General features: G+C 33.8%; 1 pseudogene; it reads right to left on the bottom strand.

The window, feature by feature from the left end:
• LOC128246058 (uncharacterized) overlaps positions 1–25,476 on the bottom strand; it is a 47,099-nt pseudogene extending 21,623 nt beyond the window's left edge.
• Between the last annotated feature and the right edge of the window lie 943 nt (positions 25,477–26,419).

The following is a 26,419-nucleotide window of genomic DNA, read 5'->3' as shown; positions in this document are numbered from 1 at the left end:
ACTCCCTTGGAAGTACAACGCGACTCTTTGCAGACGATAGCTCTCTAGCCGTTTCTTCGTCAGATATCAGCCATATTGAATATACATTAAATAGCGATCTTAAAAAAAGATTTCAAATTGGGCAAAGCAATGGCTTGTACAGTTCAATCCCATAAAACAGAAGTTATGTTTTTTTACGCTGTGCAATCAGATTCTACCAAATATCGTTTTCGAGGGCAACTTGTTGAACTTTGTTCAAAACCATAAACCCTTAGGGCTTTGTTTTACAGCTAATGGAACATGGCACGAACATATAAGCCAAATTATTAAATCAGTCTCTTAAGTGCTTGGGTCAATGATGTTGTTAAAATATAAACTTGGTAGAAAAACGCTTAATCTAATATACATCTCGTTTATGCGACCTTTGCTTGAATATTCATCTTTAGTTTGGGATTATTGTACCGTCTATGAGATGGAATGTTTAGAAAAAATGCAATACGAAGCGGCTAGAGTTGTAACTGGGTTAACTCGATCAGTTTCTTATCATAGACTTTCAATTGAAATTGGTTGGATTCCACTAAGTGAGCACAGGGAAATACAAAAGTTAATTTTAATGTATCGTCAAAAGTCCGGTAGCTTGCCACAATATCTTCGCGAACAAATACCACAGACAATTGAACAAACAACTAATAATCCGCTTCGAAACAGACATAATTATGTTACCATACCTAGACATTTAAGTATTTAAGCTAAATCTACAATCCTATCTGCCATAGATTTGTTGAACCGGCTTGACGTTCACTTTCGTAACAGTAACACGCTCAATGAATTTAAGGCACGTTTAATAGATACATACAAAGGCTCAATTATTCCGAAATATTATCTTGTCGGGGACAGACTTTCTAATATCCACAATACAAGAATAAGAAATGCTTGTAGTAACCTTAATGTACATCTCCACTTTCTTCGTGATAATCCTATTTTTGACTGTAGACAAGGCACAGAAGATGCAGAACATTATTTCTTTAAATGTAGTAGATACTGCGAAGAACGCGTGTTAAATTTTTGAAATACTCGAATATTTCATCCTTTATCATTTCTGTTTACAAAAGAGCAATAAAAATGATTAAACCAAATTTCACGTTTGAATGTGATTCTATATACAGAATAGGTGAGAAAGAAAAAAAAATATAATACCGAATATGTGAAAAAATATATAGTCCAGTTTGTTTATATATATCTGTCATTTAATGTTATCCAAGAAAGAGTTTATTTGAATTTATAGCACAACAATTTAAACTCTTCTTTGGTTAAGTATTAACATACCACACTATAAATAATATAGTATATCTAGTATCATTCTTGTTGTAAACAATTATGTAAACAACCCGGCACCGTTTCACTATCAACGTACATACGCAAAGTACTGTTATTTATTATTATTCATGTAAATGCATGTCTGTATTAAAATTAAAGTTAAAATCGATATGCACATTCCATTTTAATCCAGCTTTACATCTGAAACACTTTCTCATTGTAATTGTTTAAACACGAACTACCTAACAAAACTTGTAAAAAGCGATTTGCACGATATTTTTACTTCAATTTCAAAATCAGAACAGTTGGGGTAAACCGAGGGTGTTAACAGGTGGCTCATTAAATAAGTATCCAACATTTTTCAAAGGTTTAGACAAACCCGCACATGTTAATGTTCCTAAAACTTTAAAAGTTGGTATTGACATGATTTGTCTTTCTCTAGAGAATAGCACGGTTATACTTTTCTTATTAATCACAAGTGTAAGTTGTTTGAAAATTGTCGATATTATAAATGTTCTGTTCCTAAAATACTTGTCATGGTATCTAAATAATTATGTAGATGGACTAATTGTGTCTTCATCAAATTACGGGTGTCTTTAAATCGTTATTCATCTATGATAATGCAACACTGCATATCTGATATTCAGTTTATTTATGACTAGTTTATTACTAGTTTTGGTTTATACTAATTTATTTTAGCTCGATTGAGACGAAATCTGATAGCTTATAAGATCACTCTCGAGTCCGTTTCCTGGGCAGAAACCAGTACTGTGTCCTTTTTGAGAGGCCATGAGAAAGTACCCCTAGTGGGGATCGAACCCACAACCTCTTGGATGAGAGGCGGACACCTGTACCACTAGACCACTCTCACCCCTACTACTAGTTTTCTACCTATTCATTCCTTCAATATGTTATCTATCTTAAATCGTTGTCAAAAAGTTGTGCGTATTGTTGACCAATTGTCTTGTTTCAACAGTTTATTTCTAATTATTTCTTTTATACAAATCTCAAGTGACTTCAAAGAAACGTATTTTAGTAGAAGAACTTATTGGGTAGACAGTACTTTGTCGATATTTAGGTATGCATAAGTATTTGTTCATTACTATATTATTAATCGTTTTAACGAGTTGTACAGGATCCTGGGCCGATAACTGAAGAAGGGAGTGGTTCAAAATATTCGCAGTATAAGAAATAAATTATAATACATTAATGCATTAATGCATTAATGAACAAAAACGAGATTAATATACATGTATTATGTTTTACTGAAACCCAGCTTTCAAATAAAGTTTTAGACTAAACTGAAATATCTTGATAACTTCAACACTGTCGAAAATATGTAAATACTTTCTCTGGTGGGATAACATTACGGGACAAATTTGAAACTAGCCTAGAAAGAGCCCTTGAAATTTCCTCACGATAGGTAATTGTCGGTACTTTGAATGAAATTTCTTAACTAGATATAATAAAATCACTTTGACAATTACGACAATATATCTCAAATTATTTATTTTTTACTGATAAAGATAAGCCCTTAATGAATATTTGGCATACATTTTAACAATTGACAAAATTAAAAGTGGAGTAACCTCCGTTCGAATTATGGTCTGCTGAAAATGTTAGCAATTCTAAAATAACATAACCAGATATAACCGATAAACTCAGTAATCTAGATGTAAACAAGCAGCTGAACGAGATTGAAATAAGCCACTTTATACTAAGAAATACTCCGAATTCAATTTGCAAGCAATTATGCCATTTTTTTTAATAAATCACTGTCGAAAAGTCAGTTCCCGAAAAATTGGAAACTAGCAAATATTATCCCAATGTATAAAACGGAGACAAATCAACGGCATCCAACTACAGATCAAGATCATTGATATCCTGTTTTCGAACGGACAGTACTCAAGTATATTTGTAACCATTTAGTAAGAAACAAACCTATTTTTAAAATCAATCGGAATTTCTTCCTGGGCATTTTACCATGTACCAACTTATAGACATATATCATCAACTAAAATGTACATTATATTGCGTGTTGCAAATTACTTACTGTGACGCCAGCTTCATAAATTTATATAATAACCATGATTGAATTATTTTACTTTAAAGTGCCTTGTATTGAAACCCTTTTTTTGCAATAAACAAACACAATAATAATCATGCAAATAGCAGATTTGAAATCAATGAAATACTAGTTGTTTTAACCACATATATACAATGATGATCTATACACGGCCTTCGTAATTATTAAGGCCGAAACGCTTCAAGACTTGTATTTTCACTATATACGCTGTAGTGTAATGCTACTGTTCACTTAACTTGTTGGAAGTCTTTAAGCTATTAAACAACAACCGTTGGAATGTTAGTTCTTTATTGTTCCACGTTCTTTCTAAGTATAATAATCAGTTCTAAATACAGCATGACAGTTAAGGTAATTCCACATCCTAACTACCGTCCATTAAGGACCCAAGGCCGTTTTCCTTGCCTTCTCTAGCCCCTCTGGCCTTCTCTGTCTTCACATCGAAAATCATCCAACTTAAATACTACTTTGTTGTATAAATATGACAGCTTTACCACCCAAAGCATACACGTTTTAGTAATTAGCATGACATTTTATGAATAACTGTACATTTGCATCAGGTCGGCTGTCAACCACTTCCATATTCAAATGACAATCAAATATGCCCTACATTACTAAACATACAGTATGTAGACACATATCCATTTAATTAAAAGGCTAACTATATCTTAAATATAACCTTAATAAACGCATTATGTGACAACGCTATGCAAGGTGTGCCCTGCTATGCACAACAACCAATGTAAGCTATATTTGTACAAGTAATAAATCATATTGCTGCAAATATATCGCGTCGCCATGAATTGGCTGGTAACACCATCAGTAAAACTTTTCTGAGGCTACATTAGCAGGGCCTTAGCTCTTTGCAATATATGATGAAGATGGGTATAAAGCAGAAATGCGAAATTCAGTATGCAATGCCATATTTGCGATACGGAAAGCTTCAAGACTTGAATTGTCATTATAAACGCTATGCAAGGTTTGTCATGCTATGATATGCAACTATAACCACTATATGCTATATTTGTATACTAGTATGTAATAAATCATATTGCTGCGAATCCATCGAGTCGCCAGAAAACGCCAACGAAATTATTGGCAGATGACATATTACTTAAAAAAATTATGGGGCTACTTTGGCCCGGCCTTAGCTCTTTGCAATATACGATGAAGATGGGTTTAAAACAGAAATGCGAAATTCAGTACGCTATGCTATGTTTTCCGTGCTATGCTATGCAACAACAACCACTATACGCTATATTTGTATATGTAATAAATCATATTGCTGCGAATCTATCGCGTCGCCATTAAAACGCCACCCAAATTATTGGTAGGTGACACATTTATTAAAAATATTCTGAGGCTACTTTGGCCCGGCCTTAGCTCTTTGCAATATATGATGAAGATGGGTATAAAGCAGAAATGTGAAGTTCAGTACGCAATGCTATGTTTGCGATGCCGAAACGCTTCTAGACTCGTATTGTCATCATACACGCTATGCCACGTATGTCATGCTATGTTATGCAACAACAACTATACGCTTTATTTGTATATGTAATAAATCATATTGCTGGGAAACCATCGCGTCGCCATGAAAACGCCACCCAAATTACTGGCAGGTGACACAGTCATTTACATAAAAAAATTCTCAGGCTACTTTGGCCCGGCCTTAGCTCTTTGCAATATATGACGAAGATGGGTATAAACGAAATGCGAAATTCAGTACGCTATGCTATGTTTGCCATGCTATGTATTGCAGCAACACGCATTGAACGCTACATTTGTATATGTAATAAATAATATTACTGCGTATATATCGCTTTACCATGAAAACACCAACCACATTATTGGCAGGTGAAACATTTAGTAAAACTTTCTTTTTTTTAAAACAATGAAAATGAAATAAATATTGAAAAGGCTATGCTTTTCTTAAATGTAATGATGGGTAATAGAATATCCACTATAGGCTCCCCCTTGTTGCTGCTCTGCTTCTGATCTTAAGTATACCAACAAGAAAGACCATTGATGCAAAGCATCAAAGGGCGCCGTTTAATAGTTTATGCATTTGTTATATGTTGAAAAACAAGGAATGTCAAGGCCAACAAGCATATTATGGTGCATTGAACCTCATCTATGAAATTCTCAAAATATCTGTAGTATTCTGCTTGACAACATAGGCAAAAGCATTGAAATTGAAGAGTTTCAAGTTGAACATTTCATTATGGGTGGGGTACATTAATGAACACGACAGAATTAGGGGCTTGTGCACTGTACTTTTTGTCATTGCCACCTACCCATATACCAAGTTTTATTTCAATACCATAAGTAGTTTTGAAGTAATGCACTGGTCAAGAAAAAGCGGCAAAGGGCAATATTTATGTAATAAGCTTAAAAACAGTTATAGTCATTGTGCACTGCACTTCCTCTCGTTGTGCTAAATACCATTGAATGATGTTTAATGAAATTCCAAAAAAAGTAGTTTTCTAGTTATGCTCCGGACAGGAAAAGATACAAAGGGAATAACTCTTGCAATACGCTGAAAAAGAGTTATTGTTCATGTACACTGCAATTATAATCATATAGGGGGAGGGGGCAACGTCACCATGCTGGAATGACAACTTGTAGGGAAGAATAAGTTACCTCATGCATCATGAAGAAGTGATATGAAATAACAATTTAACAATTTTTGTAGTACTTTAATAAACATTATCATTTCGTCTGAAAGTTGCAAACATGAATAGAACATAATTATTGAACTGTTATATAAAAAGTGAACATTGTTTACTAGAGGAAATGCATTTATAACATAACATGCCTTGTTTTTAACTGTTTAATAATACTAAAATGTAATGTAAAATTGCATAAAAATCTGGTCAATGGAGTTATAATGTTAACTTCTTCATTTACATGGTAAAGAAGAGTTGAAAATGGATGTTTTTAGTTGTTATTAACACAAAAACAGCATGTGTTTTATTGGACAATGGCAAATTTTTCAAATATGATAAAAAATAACGCATTCAAACTGAATATGTATCAGACTATGTATGAATGAAATAATACTGTTTCTATTTTTCACAAAGTTTTGAAATACAACAATGCACATATAAGCATAAATAGGCCAAACATGCAAACAAATAATAGTAAACAATGTGTGAAAGTGATACTGAACACTTAAAATAATTTCTTTGTGCATAAAATGAATATATACCAGAAAAGCAATACTAATCAAGTCCAAAATGTATAATAACATGAAGAACACCCCTTTATGAATATCTTCATAACAAACAGAGTACATGTAAACAATAATCATTTATATCATTAGTATCAAATGTGTCTAGTTTAAAGTGTGTTTTCATTTGCATTAAATTACATTGTAATATATACCAGAAAAGCAATTATAAAAATCCTTTAATGTATAAGAAACTGAAGACAATAAAGAATAACACCCATTTATGAATATCTCCAAAACAAATCAGAGGTCACCTAAACAATAATCATTCATATAAATAGTATCAAATGTGTCAATTTTTGTGTGTCTGTTCATTATCTTTAAATGAGCATCTTTAAAGTGAAACTCTTATTTGAAATCAATACATATAATTGTAGAGTTGTAATTGTATTTATAACACACATCAAATTGAATGATAAAACAATAACTTCTTACTAAATAATGCATTCACTGAAATATTGTTTACTGATAACAAGCTTGCGACCCTGTTTATAATAGCAGAAAGCATGACAAATATTAAATGATTGGTGATTGCTAAAAGATTTACTGTGGTCTACAATAGTATCACAAGGCAGAACTACCATGTTTTATGTTCAATCTTATTAGCAAATTGAACTCAAGATCCTTCATCAAAAACATTGTTGTTGACATCTATCAACCCATTTTAAAAAAATCAAAACAATATTGCAATAATATTAATTGTGATAAGTCTTATTTGGAAGTAAGAGTGCATCTTTTAAAATAGTGTGTGTATTTTTCACTTAAATATGTAACAATTCAATTTCACAAATGAGACAAAAGTTAGGAAATAGAAGTAGTAATTGTACATAATACAAAACAACAACAAAAAATGACAAAGCTCAATATAACAGGAAATCTGTATGAAAACACAAATCCTTAAAGGCCATAATTATTTAAACTGAATTAAGGTATAAGTAATACACACTTTTATAAAGCTTTTACCGACAACATAGTTATTATCATGGTATACTATGGGACTTTTATCCAAATTTTAAAGATTATTTACCGTGAATTAAAAATATTTTGTCTATATTTGATTTTTTTTTTCACATTATCAGAAGATTATGAAATAAATATGGAAGCATCCAGGTGCCAAAGTGAAAAATATTTTCCAGTATACTATCTCCTAATTAGGAGATACTAACTCATAATTATGACTTACTAAGTCCTAATTATGAGAAACTATCTCATAATTATGACTTACTAAGTCCTAATTACGAGATACTATCTCATAATTAGGAGATACTATCTCCTAATTACGACTTATTAACTCATAATTATGACTTACTAAGTCCTAATTACGAGATACTATCTCATAATTAGGAGATACTATCTCCTAATTACGACTTATTTAGTCCTAATTAGGAGATACTATCTCATAATTATGACTTACTAAGTCCTAATTACGAGATACTATCTCCTAATTATGACTTACTATCTCATAATTAGGAGATACTAACTCATAATTATGACTTACTATCTCATAATTAGGAGATACTAACTCATAATTATGACTTACTATCTCATAATTAGGAGATACTAACTCATAATTATGACTTACTATCTCATAATTAGGAGATACTAACTCATAATTATGACTTACTATCTCATAATTAGGAGATACTAACTCATAATTATGACTTCCTAAGTCCTAATTACGAGATACTATCTCCTAATTGACCTTACGACAGGATTTGATTGACAGGTCCTATCAGCCAATCAGAATGTAGGACTGATAAGCCGTGTTGCTATCCGCCATTTTGTCCGTCAAACTGACCAGAGTCCGTCATATACATGCGCTGGCAATTCCTCGCCTTTTTAAGTATTATGGTAAAAAGGTGTTGTCATGGCACTTGTAATTCGGATACAAGGTAGCCAGGCCGACTAAAGATGGCTTCCAATTCGTTCCGTATTCGAAACCAGCGAGTTATTTAGAAAAATGCAAGTGCTGAATCAGACTCTGTGGAAGACCTCATCAACAGCTGAACTTGGAAATTTTGAAAGATCGTTCAAAGGCGAAACATCTATACGTCTGTACAAAAGTATTTTTTTGAACAAAACTAATTATTTCAATCCACTCAAAATTTATTTAATACTGAAATTGTCCGTGCATGACCTAAATAAGTGTTACTATTTTTAAACTATAAACATCGTACATTTATGCTTTGGCTTGTGTTGTCAAATCGGCATTAATGGCCATTTAATGTCAGGTTCAACATGGACACAATTGATTTCATTCAAGATAGAGGTATTTTTGTTGATACCGTTATGTAGTTTTTATAAACTGCTTTGCTTTCAAAGTAAATCAGGAAATATCGTACAACTAAATTTTTGTCCGAACCATCGCATGCTTCCGAATCTCATCTGCATGTATGGTTCCTATGTAAACAATGGCTTTTGTAGCTGTCATTCCGACACATTTCATAGATTTCTTATTTTCATATCAGCACTTTGTCGACGGGAAATCCAATCAAGAAAACCCTGACCCTCAAGCAGCTACTGTATTTGACCAGCTCACACCAGCTAGGCCTCCTCCAAAACTCAGATAAATATTTGAGCCACCAAAACAAAACGAGAACAGATCGGTCTGAATCGTTAAGGTATTATTTTCTGTATAAAACAATTTATTTCATTGTACATTTAAATCAATTATTATGTTCATAAGAACTTGATTCTGCCAAACATGTGCTGTAAAGACTTAGACTTATTATGAATAAAGAACAAGTCAAACATGTACATATTTTCATTGTTATTCTTATATTTTGGGCCATTTACGTAAATCTACAATATTTAATGATAGTTCATCCAATGTTCAGAGTCCGGATCACATGCACACTCGATTAACAGTATTCTTAAAGTTGCACTCTCACAGAATTCTAGTTTGACACTTTTTGTCTCAGAATCGGCTTATTTTGGCATTCTTTAAATTAAGACCTAATATATAAATCAAAAAGCAAACTTCTCCGAGCCAAAATATGATAAATGCAATCGAATCCTGTGTAAGTTGTCAAAGTGATCAATCTGTGAAAGTGCAGCTTTAACAGTGAAACATAACTTCTGCTAATGCTATATATTTTAAAATATAGTTGCCATTGCAATAAAGAGATATTCACCTACAATATCATACATAAACACCAAAGAAATATAAAAGTTTAAGTAATGTTTGCAAAACAACAATGTATTTAATAAATCTGATATTAAATATGCAACAACTGGTGTTATATTCCAGAACTGAAGCTAACATCATAGAGGTACATCCTTCCAAGAATCCATCAAAACAACATGCTGAACAACTTCAAGAACTCTCTTCAAAATACCACACTTTCCTGAAATAAATAAAAGATGCCAATATTAAAATAAATCAGTTACATGTATTGTTAAATATTTTAATACTAGCTGTAAATGCTACTGCCTTTGATGTTTGCTTTCTACATGTATATCATAATGAAATATTGACAAGATAATAGCTAATGTTTTGTGGTTGTTGTTTTTCTCAGGACAAATAGTCCATTACTTTTGTACAGCAAAGTAAAACTAAATGTAATAAAAAGCTTTAAAATAGGTCCTACCGATTATTTGTAAAACTTGTCATCACTGGTTTTCTCTTGCGGTTGACATTGCCTGGACTGGCAAATATCGTGTGTGTGTGTGGGGGGGGGGCGGTTTCCGGTCTTATGCTAGGTCCCCTGTGGCGGTAGGCTTGTTGAAGACAATAATAAGGGGACTTCCTTATCTCCATCAATCAGAATACTTTAATGGTGTCAACGGTAAATAGCAGGAGACCCTCCACCAGCCTTAACCGGTAAATGGGGGGAGGGTAGTGTGTATGGGTTAGAACCAGCTGCCCGGTCAGCTTAGTTGGTTAGAGTGCCGGGCTAGTGTTCTGATGGTTGTGAGTTTGAGCCCCACACCGGGGGCACACCGGGGGCACTTTTCCTCCCAGGTCTACTTTTACAGCCAGTGTGTGAACATGTTCCACAATTTCTGTAAGAACAAAAATCAAAGCATGTGAATGTTTGAGTAATGCAAAAGTTACAGATTGGTATCACCCACGATTGTCACTTGTCAACTATTACATTATTATTCATAAGGGAGAGTGTTCAATCGCTTAGAACTGAAACTTTTTATGCATAACCCCAATAAACCATTTCTGCTCATACTATAGAATACAAGGTTATACTGTATAGCTGGCATGTAACTGTTATTTAATGTCACTTCCGGGTTCCCCATTCGGGCCGTTTATGATTTACTCATACTGTGCGATGATTTAATCTTTGTTTCAACACTACTGTAAGAAGGACCGGTGTTATTAAAAGTTAAACTTACCCTTGTTTGCATTTACAGTATGCGTCACACACACGCTTTTCCTTTGTATCGATGTCAATATTGACAACATGGCGGCTATCCGATTTTCTCTGACTTGGATAGATTTCACCCCGTAAATGTTAGATATCGTCATTTTCTAAAGATATATCAAGCCTTCCGATGTAGCAGCCAGTTACAAATTCCTTTGACTTCTATTTTTTTCGCATTGTAATGTCACATTTATGATAATTTGTCAGGAATATCGGAAAGCGAAACGACGCGAGACGCCATTACTTCCTCGTTTGTTTGACGGACATAGACAGGGTTCGCTCCCTTGATATCAGGGGGCGTGGCTTAAAAGCCGCTGTCGTAAGGTCAATTATGACTTACTATCTCATAATTAGGAGATACTAACTCATAATTATGACTTACTAAGTCCTAATTACGAGATACTATCTCCTAATTATGACTTACTATCTCATAATTAGAAGATACTAACTCATAATTATGACAAAAACGATGGTGATGACGTTGTTGATGATGATGATGATGATGGTGGTGGTGGTGGTGGTGGTGGTGGTGGTGGTGATGATGATGATGATGATGATGATGATGATGATGATGATGATGGTTGTGGGGATGATTGTTGAGATCATAATGGTGGTAGTGGTTATGATTGTGGTGATGATGATGTTGGTTGTGATGATGGTGTTGATAATGGTGATGATTAAAATAAGGGCCTTGCATATTACTGTCATTTTTAAGAAAATATTAGCGGCCTAGCGGCGTGAAGTTAGCGGCCCAAAATGCTATCCTATTTTCTTAAAAAAACAAAGAAATATCAACTGAGTTTTAAGCACACACTATCACTCTGAGGCGATTTTTAACATTTTAAAAAATAATCGAACAAGCAGTCAGCTTTTCAAAGCATGTGAACATGCCTCTCCTTCTATTTTTTATATGTATATTCTGTTTTTTTATGCCCAAATTATCACTCTTAAGCAATTATAAACTCTTTTTTTTTAAAAGTCGATCGAGCACTTAAGCGGCCTAGCGGCGTGAAGTTAGCGGCCTGGCGGCCTAGCAGCCTAAAACGGTTTCCTATTTCAAAGTATGTATACATGCGTTTTCTTCCAAAACTGTAATAATCGCGAGTTAGTATCTCGTAATTAGCACTTAGTAAGTCCTAATTATGAGTTAGTATCTCCTAATTAGGAGATAGTAAGTCCTAATTATGAGTTAGTATCTCCTAATTAGGAGATAGTAAGTCCTAATTATGAGTTAGTATCTCCTTATTATGGGATAGTATCTCGTAATTAGGACTTAGTAAGTCATAATTATGAGTTAGTATCTCCTAATTAGGACTTAATAAGTCGTAATTATGAGATAGTATCTCCTAATTATGAGATAGTATCTCCTAATTAGGACTTAGTAAGTCATAATTATGAGTTAGTATCTCCTAATTATGACTTAGTAAGTCGTAATTAGGAAATAGTATCTCCTAATTATGAGATAGTATCTCATAATTAGGACTAAGTAAGTCATAATTATGAGTTAGTATCTCCTAATTAGGAGATAGTATACTGGAAAATATTTTTCACTTTGGCACCTGGACGCTTCCATAAATAAACACAACAGTTTCTGGTAAAATAAACTTCAGTTAACAGAAAAATTAAATTCAACCGAACATATTATTGATACACATGGAAAAAAATCATTTTGATTGATCTTGTGAGTCTTCGGAACAGAGCAGTATTTCGATGTTTGAAAATATAAAGCAGTTTTATAAATTAATAAAAAATAGTTAATAATAAGACAACCTGCTGAAATCATTTCAAATATTTGCTATGATGTCTAATGAACAATTTAAAAGACAATTTATGATAGTTTACCGTTCAGTTTTGAAGAAAATATACATAATGTCATGTAACTATACATTTTATAACTAATAAAATGCTTAAAAATCAACCGTTTTCTTGTAAAAAATGATAAAGCTTAATTGGACCTATTCATAAAATGTAATCATTCAAACAAATGAATTTTACTTATGATACTAACTCAGAATTCAGATTTATAAACAATGAATTTACTTTTAAATTAAAATATGTAAAGAAACAAGAACACTAAGTAGGCGGTAATGCCCCTCCAAAAATGTCAGAGTGAAAGTTCTCAACTAATGTCTTTTTAATATTATAAGATGTAAACAGTCTCTGTTGGTAATCGATGTCTATTTGTTTTATTTAGTCAATGGTATTCTAACATTTAGAATTTTTCACAATAATTCTTCACTTTTCAACATTTGAAGTTTGGTTTGTTCCCATGCGTTTGTACTTGCAGTGTGTGCACAGATGATAATTACTCAATGCTGAGTCAATGCTGATTTGGTTTTCATGTCCCTTCAGGTTCTTTACCCATCTAGAATGTTTAGTGCTGTAAAAGAAAAAAGAAGTACTTTCTAACTAATTTTTATAGATAATAATACTGCCATACATATACAAAACTAAATATAAACAGTTTAATATTTCTCAACATTATTTAAAAACAACAACAATAAGCTGATACATAAATGTATATAATATAAAGAATTACTAAATTTATCAATAAAATTCATCGTCACCAACACAAACCACCACCACCACCACCACAACCACCACTGGATTATTGAATACAGTGAGTTTATAAAACAACAAACACCAACTTAAATATGTATTATATGAAATACTCACATCATCTCTATCAGATGTGACTGCCTTGTGGATAGACATGGATGTCAAATCTGTCTTAATGATCCAACAAAGTTTTTAATGCAGGCTGGAATTCTTCATATAATAGTAATATTCAGTCATTTTCCTGCCTGAAAGAAATTAGACTGACTATCAACCGGCAGAAACTACAACCGTAAAATACAAATGCACATGTATTAATTATACATTCTGCACTAATATCCGTTTTAGCCAAGAGTAAGGGTTGGTAGACACAAATGTGTAGTTGTTGTGCATATGGTTGATAATGATTCACAACAGTATGGCGTTCAACGAGACCTTCACCAAGCAAATGAATGTCGCTTGTGTCCAAGCTGTCGTGGCTTCCAGCCCGAAACCATGTACATCTTTTAATACAGGTTTATTTTGAAAATATGCAGTTTGTGAACAAATAATGGGTATTTTTAAGTCATATATTTTTCTCAGATAAAACATTCAAATAAAAGATTACATACTCATATCATATACATAAATGCTGTACATAAGTACATTTAAAAATATGTAGCATGTACATAATGCACCAGCCAATTGTAACCACGCCCCCCCCCCCCAGGTCTGGGGATATGCCGGGGATAGCCAGGGAAATGGGCTGTGTTTTTACCTTTCAGGTGGCCTCGCAGTGCCGGGTGAATGTGGTGGTTTTGTCTTTGAGCAAAATATAGCAGGAAATATGCCTTACCTAGGCTCCCTGGGGTAAGGGGGGCATATGGCGAGGATTTGACTATCAGTTCGTCCCCGCAGGGCGAGGATTTTACCCGGGGTTGGCTGGTTCGAAAGTCAAAGTCCCAGCTATTCCTCGGACCTGGGGGGAGGGGGGCCTGGTTACAATTGACTGATGCATTATAAGTAGATGTAAAGTATGTAACATGTATATTTATAGTACATGTAGAAATATTAAAACGCTGTCTTAACATTTAGCAAATAAAAATGATTTAAGAATTCCAAAGATAAATTAAAAAACAAACATTTTTGAACACATAAACGTACACAACTACTCAAGGATACTTACATGAATAGCCCTTTGATACGAATATCCCAGTTCCATGCTGATTGTTGACATTAGTTTTTTCGACAGAAAATCTTCTCTTACGCGTATAATTCACTTATAATCCATGTTTTACTGTCTTGACTCAAATTGTTAGATGTATCGTAATCAACTGTCAGTGTGCACTTTTAGTGTTTACTTATTTTAAACGTATATTCATGAGAAAACTTCACCGAGTTTCCAACTATTAATCGACGATGTAGAAATTCCATTATTGACCTATGAATAGCGGGGAAATACCTTCTGGTGCCAAAAATAGCAACATCCGGATACGTGTAGTGTTCTAAAAATAAAACCACTCGGGGGGTAATCGTAATAAAATTTTACTAGTGTCACCTTCAACACATTAACAAATAAAGTTAGGTGAACATTTAATTCCAATATTGATTAAATTAAAAAAAAACAGCTTACCTCATGGTTTATTAATGAGTAAACATAACAAAACAACATAAAACATAATTATTCCCAGTCACATAATTACCGGTCCACACATTTTACATTTCATTCGGAACTCCTCCGAATGTTTACATTTCCGGCACACGATATTACAGGTAACCAATCGGAAAACGTAAACGAATCGGGAACAGTTATTAAACTTATTTGTCGTTCTGATAATATTTTGGAGATAAATTGACAATCTATTCAACCATAAATAGCATTTTTAACACCCATGCAATCGCCATCCATTTGCATTTTTTAATCTTAATGAAATAACAGTAAAACCCAACTGTCAATCAACTTAAAAACCGCTCCTACCACTAACTAAAATAAATTCCCATTCCATAATAGGCGCGCACTTCAGTGCGGCGCCAATAACTCATTAAGTTACATACGTATCTTGTTTACAATATGGTCTTCAATGCATTCTACAAACATAGAAGTATACATTTCTCATTCAAACAATAACAAACAAGACGATTTTCAAACATGAAAGTAAACAATAAATCGAAATTAAACAAACGATTTAAACAGACAACAATTCATTAAAGTCATTGTTTTGTCAGAAGGTGTTTTTCGAATTGTGATCTGAATGCATGCAAGTAAAGGTGGTGATTCTTGAATAAAAAGCGGTATAGAATTCCATACAGATTAAGCAAAAATAAGGAAGTGAATTCTTACCATAGTAAGTCTTGTAGCAAAGGGAAATTAAATCATTATGGGTGGCAGACCGCAATGAGTAGTTTTTGTTATTGATAAATGAAAGTATTTGGTTCTCCTCTATAAAAAGTTACCCAACGGTTAAGAATTGGCACCGTTTAACAGTCGAATAAAATATCTATAACAGCAAGGAAATTGAAATAAATCACAGTCATAACTCTCTTTTTGTCAGCCAGTTCCGCTTCAGTATCTCTGCTGGGTATCAAAAACATTTTCACAAGAGTAAAAACATTTTTACCACAAAATCCGACTCACGTTTCTTTATAAGTAAAACTTGAGATGCATGCGATGAAAGTGCTTACTCCCAAATTAGTTGGTATACTGTTTTCGCATTTTTATGTTTCTTTTTATTTCGTAAATTGATAAAAATGCAGTGATATCGGGGATATTTCAGTTTATACCAGTGTAAGATTCTTTTCATATAATATTTATCATTTCTATTTTGTTTCTTTTTCGGTAAAGGAAAATTAAATTGAACATTTTCTGAAACGTTATTATAGTCTGTGCCAAATGTTATTTGGAGAAAGTGGTTGACAAATGAGATAGTTACGAGTTTTACAAAAACACCAGCGTCCGCACAATAGCCTTCACATGTCAACCTTAACTATGCCATAATATAATATATCAGGCAAAAGATCGTTGAATTATTTTGGTTGATATTTAGTGGTTCTTGTTATAAAGAATCACGCTCATATCATGTTTTGTCTTAAACATGTACTGTTTTTTTTATATATTTTTTTCTTTGGCAGGGGTTGCTAGGGAAGCGAGGCCATAGGAAGAGTCCCGTCAACGTAACTGCCGCCTGTGATATGATCGATTTTATTATAGTATTTAATGTTATACCGTGAAGTGTCACGTGATCAAAGGACCAGCCAACGTAATTATTGTAAAATAAAACTATAAAATATGTTTGATAAAAAACAACCTTTATTAACAACCAATTGTATAAACTGGTAATAGAAAAATGAAACATCCAGATACAATGAATGTAAAGATTGTATTGCAATACACTTTTTCGCATTATTTTATATTATTTATGAAGAAGAAACACCACATCTAGTTATGTGAATACCTATCGTCACTATTTAGGCAAAGTATATGCCGCGGGGCGAAATTGCGACAAGTGACAGGGCAATACTAAAATGCGCAAGCTGGTGTGGCAAAGTCCTAAAACAGTCAAGAGGTATTGCCCGCCAAATATATCATTTTGATTTGATTTAATCATATTTTATTGCATGAGAACTCATTTGACAATGAGAATATCAATGCTTATTTTGACACAATATTTAAACCGACATTATAAAATCAAGCATGCAAAGGGATTGGACCACGAGTTTTGCCAACATTAGTTACGGTCCAGCTCTCCCGATAAAAAGAGAGTGATAAAGGTTACCCAGGGTTAGTGTTTATTAACTCCTTTGTGATAATTATCTTAAGCAAACTACAGAGTTATAAATATCAACTGCCCAGCTGGTATCAAATTTCTAACACATGTTCCTGAGAACCGATCTGTACATTGTATTTTCACTTGTTTTTGTGATTCAGAACATTTCAGTGATATTTAGTATAATTACATGAAATTTTAAGTTAAAGAATTAATTTTATTGTACATGTATTTATTTTTTGGTAAATTGATCAGTGCAAATGAGCACAATGATTGCTTTTGTTGTTGGAAAATTGAAAAGATTTACGGTTGCCATTTTGGCTGAATTATTTTGATCGTCTGCGCATGCGCCACGAAAAATTGTGATCGATCAGGTATGGCTTAGCGCGTAACCTGAAATATTCCTGATCATATCTGTCGCTATTTTTTACCATTGTGTAAAATATACAATCGTTTAAATTTATCTAGTTTTTTAAACTCGATTAAACAGACTCTCTCAAATTCCCACTGAGTCTACAACTCCATTCAGTGTATCATTGCTGGTAAGCTTTTTCGAGGATGGTTCGAGAATACGAGGAGCTAATGCACCTGTGACTGTTCAGAAATGGACAACACCTTCTTGCATTCTCAGTTTCCTTGCCAAACACCTTAACAGTTTCCATTCATATGAGAGGATGACTGAGCTGAAAATGAAAAAGACAAACACGTTATCGATGTTGTCAATATAAGATGACAAGTCAATTAACAAGTTAAAGGTTTATTGGCAGAACACGTTAAGTTCTCGTGTAATATAACAAATATTATATGACAACAGAGGGAAAGAACCGCCACAAACCAACCCTAGCTCACATTTAGATTACACCACATTGACGATGATGATCATTTATTCTGAGATTATCTGAACGACATACTAATGTGTGTGTTTTGTTAGAGGCAAATCTTAGAAATGTTACATGAGCGATATATCTTTATTTTTGATAAACTTTTGGCTTTTTTCGAAAACTCAGGTTTCGACACATCGACTCTCATAAACCGAAAACACTTAATACCCTTTTAAAATAAATGAATTGTATATAATGTTATGCATACACAACCTGCTGATGACCTCTACATTATGATTTGAAAATATGCAAACATATATACAAGTTATTTGTGCAATTGTTCGCTTCTTTATTATTCATGGTGGTCCAACGGTTAAGAATTGACACCATTCAACGGTTGAGTAAAATCTCTGTAACAAGGGGGAGATTGAAATCACTCGCATAACTATTTTATCCAGTTCCGTTTCAATATCTTTATTGAAAATCAATACCATTTTCACAACAGTAAAAACATATTATCTCAAAACTGACTCAGCTTTCTTGATGAGTTTTACACATATCTTCATAAAATGCATGCAATGAAAGTGCCTACTCCCAAACTAGTTGCATGTGCGTGCATGTGTGTGTGTGTGTTCTTGACGCATATAATCTAGTACAATCTATGATGAAAATACATTTTTATAAGTAACAGATACATTAGCTGTTTCTATCTTCGCTCCTATAAAACACAGTTTTAAAACAAAATGATTTGTTTTGTTTTTCTCGATCTGAGTCGCAACCTCAGACTCCAGATGTAAGTTAATGTGGTCCCTGCTTATTCTATCTAGAGGCAAACTGCTTGGACGTGCCCAGCTCTCAAAGTGTCAACTATGATTTGGTTTAAGGGGTTGCTTATATCAGGATCAGTGCGTGAGGTAAGCGCAGTGCTTAGCGCACTCTCATCTCACCAAGGCGTCCCAGGTTCAATTCCCGGCCTGTGCATATGAGAGTTTGTTTTGTGGTCACCAAGCCGGACAAGTGTTGTTGTTTTCGGTTACTCCGGTTTCACAACATTACCCGAAAACACTTTCACGCAAATTTATGGCAACGATACCGACTTAGCATAAATTAATATATTTATATTCACTAACGTTATAAAACAGGTATTAAATGATTGAATTAAAACTTAGAAAATGAATGAAAACAATGGTTTGAAACGAAACGGTTCTTTTGTTTCTCAACTTGTTTTATGAATATTTAGGCCAGACCTGGACAAATGAGGATGCGAAAGGATTAATTGACTTTTTAAAACTTGCTTACAAGGGAGCGGTACACCATATGATAAAAGGGTGGATTTTTTGCCTAAATATGCTAACAAGGGGCAGGTCAGGGTGGATTTATTTACTTGCTATCCGGTTCACAATGTTGTTAAAGAATGGATTTGCTAACAAGGGACATATATAGAATTTTCGGCAGAAATGTCAGCTTGTGGATTGGGAAGTAGCAAAGGTGCTTAAAACATGTGTGAATGTACGAAAATCAGAGCAATTTAACTGAGAAATACATGTTAATGCAATGCATAAGTACCCACAAACAAACGTACTTGTTTAAAATTAAATATTTATTAAATGCGTTATATAGGTATGTTAACGTATCGATGTTGATGTTGTTGTTGTTTTAATTTAATTTGGTTTAAAAAACGTGATAAATTCAGACAATGTTATTATAACACATTGGTTAAGAATAGCAACAGGTTTGTTTACGTATAACACATATGACGTACTAGCCCATATCTGACCGATCGCAAGATTTCGTGGCGCATACGCAGTCGATAAATAATAAATTCCTCAAAACTATACACTTATCCAGCAACAAAAGCAATCAATTTGCACACTTGCACTGAATTATTTACAAAAAGTAAACTGTTTAAGTAGGATGGCTGATTCGCGTATGTATTATACGTAAACATATCCGTCATTCTTCTTAACCAATGTGTAAAAAAATTATCACGTTTTTTAAACAAAATGAACTAAAATCGCAAATTCCCATTGAATCTACAACTCCATGCACCATTTTTGGTCCGCTTTTTCCAAGGATGGTCCGAGGATAGCTAATGTACCTGCAACTTCTCACACTTTAAGTATCCCAGCCAAACGTCTAAACGTTGTTTTTTCATATGGAAAGATGACTTAGATTTTAAGAAAATTGACACAACCGTTAGCGAAGTAGTCAAAATAAGATTGCAGTACATTAACACGTTTGGTGCCGGTGTATTATAAAGAAAATTGTATGATAATAAGAGGGGGAAAAGACGCCACAAACCAAGTATTATCAAGCTACGAACTTCTTTGGCAAGTGATGGTAGCTTACATTTCAATAACCCAACATTGATGATGGAACGGAACTCACCTGTTATATTTGATGTAGTGTTTAACGACATTAACCCTAATTAAAGACGTGCAAAAATAAAAATTCCAATAAAAAATATATTGCTGTTTTGCATTTATTTCACATATATCTTATCTCAATAAAATTTCACTTGAAAATGGCCCCTTGCCACCCAACCCTGACCCGCACCCCTACTCCCCACCCCACCCAGAAAACAAAAACCAAAACAAACCAAAACAGCAACAACAAACAAAACAATATGATTTTAGCTAATAAATAAAACATACGAAATACAACTAATTATTTTCATTTGTTTTTACGGCTTTCACTTCATTTAAAGACATGTACTTCGAAATTTAGATTTACTTCAATTTTGGATTTTTGTCTAATGCCCAGGACTGATCCAGCTTCAAGCAGCTAAATGTGAAGAAAAATGAATTGCTTATAAATAAAAAAAAGGTATTTCAATAGACATACTAAATTTGTTTTTACAGCTTTAAATTCATTTGAAGACATATATTTGAAGATAATATTTACACTTTTTTATTCTTTGCCGCTCCTGGCATTCGTAATGTTCAATGAAATACATTGACATACATTAAGAATACTTTGAACACGTTGTCATGCAGTCAATCTAATAACTTTACGTTGTCAGGATCTCAGGCTGCTAACTGTACGCTGCCAGTCTGTCAGGCTTTATTAGGGTAAAATTTTATAAAAGAAGTACATTTCCAGAAACCCTTTTGTGGTCTTTGATAAATGCAAGATATTTGGAGAAAATTAGTTGAAAAATAAGTTGGTCAACCTTGACTATGTAAATTGTATTGGTTGCTTTCTATGATAATAGCTTAGGGTCTTATAACATACAACTGTTTTCAAAATATAGCCCATTACGAGCTAATGCTATTTTCATATGTTTAAGAATGTAGAAATAAACAGAACCATCAAACGAACAACAAAAAGAGGCCGTGAATGCCCTTCTTATCTTTGTACCGTCGTTGTGCCTTTCACAGTGCTTAAGTGGGTGGTGAGGGTAAAATAACATTTAAAAAGTTAAAGTTTTATTAAGGAACACTATTTTTTCAAGAGTAAAACAAACATCCTCTGCAGCATGTTTAAGTGTAACAAGGAGTTCAGCAAATTTTACGGAATACTATTTTAAAATATTTGGGGTCAAAAGTATTTCGGAAAATTCTTTAAAAAAAACCCTTATGATATTGATTTTTAAAACATAAATAGAAAAATAATGACAATGGTTGGACTCGAACTCGCACCTGATGAAATTACAGAATAAATGACGGACGTTTTGATGCGCCCTGTGCTGTAACCAGTATATTATTTCTCAGATTACAATCAGGTTTGATTTGAGATATACTTACACATGGTCTCTTTACTTCAAAATTGCGGCCACTAGATAGTGGGCTAAGTTGATGTTTGAACGTTCTGACCTCGTTGCTGGACTACCCCATGTTGTTTTCTATGTTTCCATAAGTATTGGCTTCACCTGCTATGAGCATAATGACAAATCAAAAAACTTTAAAGGCTTTCTGTCATGTGTGAGGATGGCTAAGATGTCTATATAATGGACATATTAGCGAAGTAGTCAAAATTAAATAACAGTTTAATTAGCGCTAGTAATATATGACAATCAGAGGGACAGATACCGCACAAACCAGTCCTAGTCTTATACACCGGATACACTTTATTTGTTTTTACGACATTATCTTCATTTTAAAGACATGCAACTCAAAAATTCCATTTTCAAAACCCCGAACGTGCGTATCGGTTAAAGACATGTTATTCGAAATATTCACTCTGCCAGGCTGTTATGCCTATAACTTCAGGACGCATGGCTGCTAAACTTCAAACTGCAAGGCTGCCGGGCTGTTAACTGGCGGCTGGTAACCTTACGTCGTCAAACTGTCATGCTACTCACTTCGATGCTGCCAACTTCACTCTGCAAGATTGCCAGGCTGTTAACTTCAGGCTGCTAGTTTCACGCTGTCATGCTGCTTACTTTATGCTGCTAGTTTCACGCTGTCATGCTGCTAACTTCAGGCTGCTAGTTTCACGCTGCCAGGCTGCTTACTTCAGGCTCCTAGTTTCACTTTGTCATGCTGCTAACTTCATGCTGCTAGTTTCACGCTATCATGCTGCTAACTTCAGGTCGCATGACTGCTTACTTTAAGTTGCCAGACTGCTAATTTAAGGTTGCAAGCCGTAGAACTTCAAGTTGAATGAATGCTTACTTTACGTTGCAATGCTGCTAATTTTAGGCTGTTAGTTTCACGCTGTCATGCTGATGACCCCAGGTTGAAAGACTGTAAGGCTGCTACTTTCAGGCTGCTAGTATGTCAGTTTGATATGCTGCTAGCTACAGGCAGTCAGATTGCTTATCTTACATTGCCGGGCTGTCAGGCTGCTTACTTTAGGCTGCCAGTCTGCCAAATTTACGGACAAACACATTTTCTTGTAGCATCGCCTGCCCACCTTTTATTTTTATTTTTTACAGCGTTTTTAACGCCGCTTCCCCCAATCTTCCCATCCATCGCATTAATACATACTTGACTGTTAATCACGGCAAAAAATAACCCAGTTTTCAACCGCAAGCTTTACAAAGGTAATTATATTTGAATGAAACGCGTTTTACTGTGGTTGTGGTTTTACAGTCATAACGTCCCCAGTGGAAAACTTCCTATGGTCAAAACGTCCCCAATTTTGGTCAACACCCAGTACCTTGTCAAAACGTCCCCAAGAACGTCCCCACAATAAATGTTGCATTAAGCAGACATTTTACCACCCACAGTAAACTTGTTTTATTAAAATATAATTACCTTTGTAAAGTATTACAGTCGTAGATGTTTAGTTTTTAAAGCACTAGCCCGAATTTTCATATTCTAATTAAATACAAACTCAGCACTATATAATCATAAACAAAGGGAAATTTGAGAACTTTTACAAACACAAAAAGTTTTCAACGAAGTTTTTACTTCCGGGCTAGTAGGAATTTCACTAAAGAAAAATATAATAAACTGAATTTAGAACAAAACACATTTATTGAAATAAAAACAACGTCATAAAACGCGATAATGTAACTGTTAAACCATTATAATTCAGATATAATTATGATATGGTAAAATGTCACCAATCCCAAACTCAACTAGAACGATGCTATAATGACACATTGCAAACTTTAAAATGTCCACTAGCCTGAACATATTTCGTAATGATTCGACCTATTGAATATTTATGTTAACGTACGACTACGCTTATGCTGAAATGGGTTGGAACGGGATTCAGCAAAAACTGAAAACTTACATATCAAAAATATGTTTCTTTAGGAGTTATCTGTATTACTAAAATTGCGATGGTAACTTTAATGGACAAATATATAGACAAATTTAAAAGTAAATCAAGTTAAAGCTACAGAGAAGGTATTTAATTTGCCAAATTGACCAATGTCAACGACTAATTTAACCCAAATTTGAGCTTACGTTCTGGTTAAAGCTTCATGTCTTGTAAATTCTGCTGTTACAACGCCAGTTATATCTCTTCACACAATGATTAATTTGTCATGTTTATAATGAAACTAAAAATGACATGTTCCACCAGTAACATTAAATGTTTGGTTGCAACTGATGGAAATGTGTTTTTGGCCGAATGTAATTTAGGCTTGGTTTAAACCTTTTTATATGCAAGGTATTGAGCTTTCTGATTCAACTAGGGACTAAACATTTTCACTGAGGTCTTTCTCTAAAGTCTCAGAGCACAATCTTTTCTAATCAGAGGATTGGCCACTGATGTAATGTTTCAGTGATACTTCCCTTTTGTGCTTTGTAATCTTAAAAATATGTTGAATGTCCACCCCTGCTTGACAGATAACAGATACATTACAGATATGGCAGTTGCCCAGACAGAGTGGTTTGTGTATGTCCAGGATAGATGACAGTGCTAGGATAAAGAAGACATGACACAACCAAGTTTTTTTCTTTTCCAATTACGGTGTCCCAGAACCAATTGCCTGACTTCATCCAACGTTTTTAGGCTTTTTAAACAAAGCTGAGTTTGAAGTGCATATTTTTGACAAGAGTAAACAGTATACATCCATAGTGTAAAGTTCAGAGTCACTCTATTTAATCCTATAAGCCCTTATGTCTGAATGGTCTCAATCTTTACTTGAGTACCCTCCTTGCCATTTTTTGGAAGCCTCCGACATTGACTCTATCAGATACTCTTTCCTCATGTCATCTACTTAGATGGAGAAGGATTCTTTTGTCAATTCCATGAAACCCTCTCTACCCCTAGTTGCAAAGAAATAGCTAAGCAAAAACCAAAGTGTGTTTACTAGAGTTCCTGGCCGTCCATTTTATTGATTGACCTATTGTATGATGATGCTAAATTGGCACGGTTTAAACCAGCTCTTTAACCACTCAGTTCCAAGCGATAACAATGTGTTGGTCTCATTTTAGACTAATTTCTGATCTCTGTATAAAACTTTCTCAGTATGAGCCCCAGTAATGTTGCCTCAACAGTCTCTGTTGCCAAGCTAATGAAATAAATTAGTTTAAGGTTACCCAACTGTATGTCCCCATATAATTTATATAGATATTTATTACAGAAATGAATATGACATTTATCTGTTTTAACCTTTTATTATATTTCCACATCCTAATAATATTTTAAGCAAACAGAATATTAGGACACATTTGAATTAACCAATGATTGCCTACTTGCCTACAAGTTCAACAACTTACGAAATGCCGCAATTAATTGTCTATATGTATATCGTTTAAGACTGTTCTGTGTAAATATACCAACATGTACGAAAAAGAAAAGATAAGCAACCTTTAAATTTTCAGACTACCGTCATCGTAATCGTAACAGCTGCGTCAGACTTCACGCTGGTATCTAGATTCTCATTATCTTCCTCATCAAAATCATCATCATTATATGCCTCAGCTTCATTTTCTGATCCTTCATAATCATGTACTTTCTCCGAAATCATGCCGCCTCCACACTTTTCTGTTGGTTCTGCAACTGTTTTATCAACGTATTTATTATGAATTTATTACTATCAATTTAATATCTTTATTTATAAATTCATTTATAGTTATTCTTATCAATTGCTATTTATTTGAATATTATCTATTTTATTTTTTATTTCTTTATCTCTGTTCAAAAGCATAGCATTTAATATCCATTCATCTACCAATTGTCCCGAGTGCTGTCAAGTGGTATTGTGTGAATAGCTATGTTTTTGGTCCGTGTGTGACACTATAAGGTCACTGCTGATTTCGCTTTATTAAGTTTAATACTGTTTTGGTTAGCATCTTTCAAAACGTGATCAAAGTGTTTAACAAGTAAATCTATTTACATAATCATTTGACCGTAAAGCGAATTTAATTGGCTAGGATAGACTGTCTAGCCCCCGGACGAACCTGTCCCCACACCCAAAACACTGGGACTATTTAAGAAGCACCGACTTTGGACCCGGGCGCGATCCTAGTTATCAAACTCCAATTTCGCCATGGGTTTGAGGGCAATTCTGCTCGGAGTAATTAAGTTGGATTTCAAATACTAAAGTTCTTTCATTTTATTGGATGAGTTATTTAGCAGATTTATTTTATTTTAAAAGTTATAAGAACATTATATTAAATTACCACTATATAATCATTGATCTAGATGAATGGTTATGTGTGCATGAATATTTATTTATACGCATATGAATATAAAAACAATACGCTTTAGGTGTTCTTTATTCACGCCAGTTGAAAAAATAAACCGAACAATATTAAAGTGCATACACGTGCATATGTAGAGAGCAGGAAAAAATGTTAACATATCATGGGAATTCGGTGAATTGAAATTTTAAAATCGATGTTATTGAATTATTGGATGTAATTTAAAGATGTCTATTAAGTGGTATGCTTTACGTTTGCTTGCTATTT

Source organism: Mya arenaria, chromosome 9, assembly GCF_026914265.1.
Source record: "Mya arenaria isolate MELC-2E11 chromosome 9, ASM2691426v1".
NCBI classification, from domain to species: domain Eukaryota; kingdom Metazoa; phylum Mollusca; class Bivalvia; order Myida; family Myidae; genus Mya; species Mya arenaria.
The sequence above is the reverse complement of the archived record's forward strand: the minus strand, read 5'-3'. Positions and strand labels throughout refer to the sequence as shown.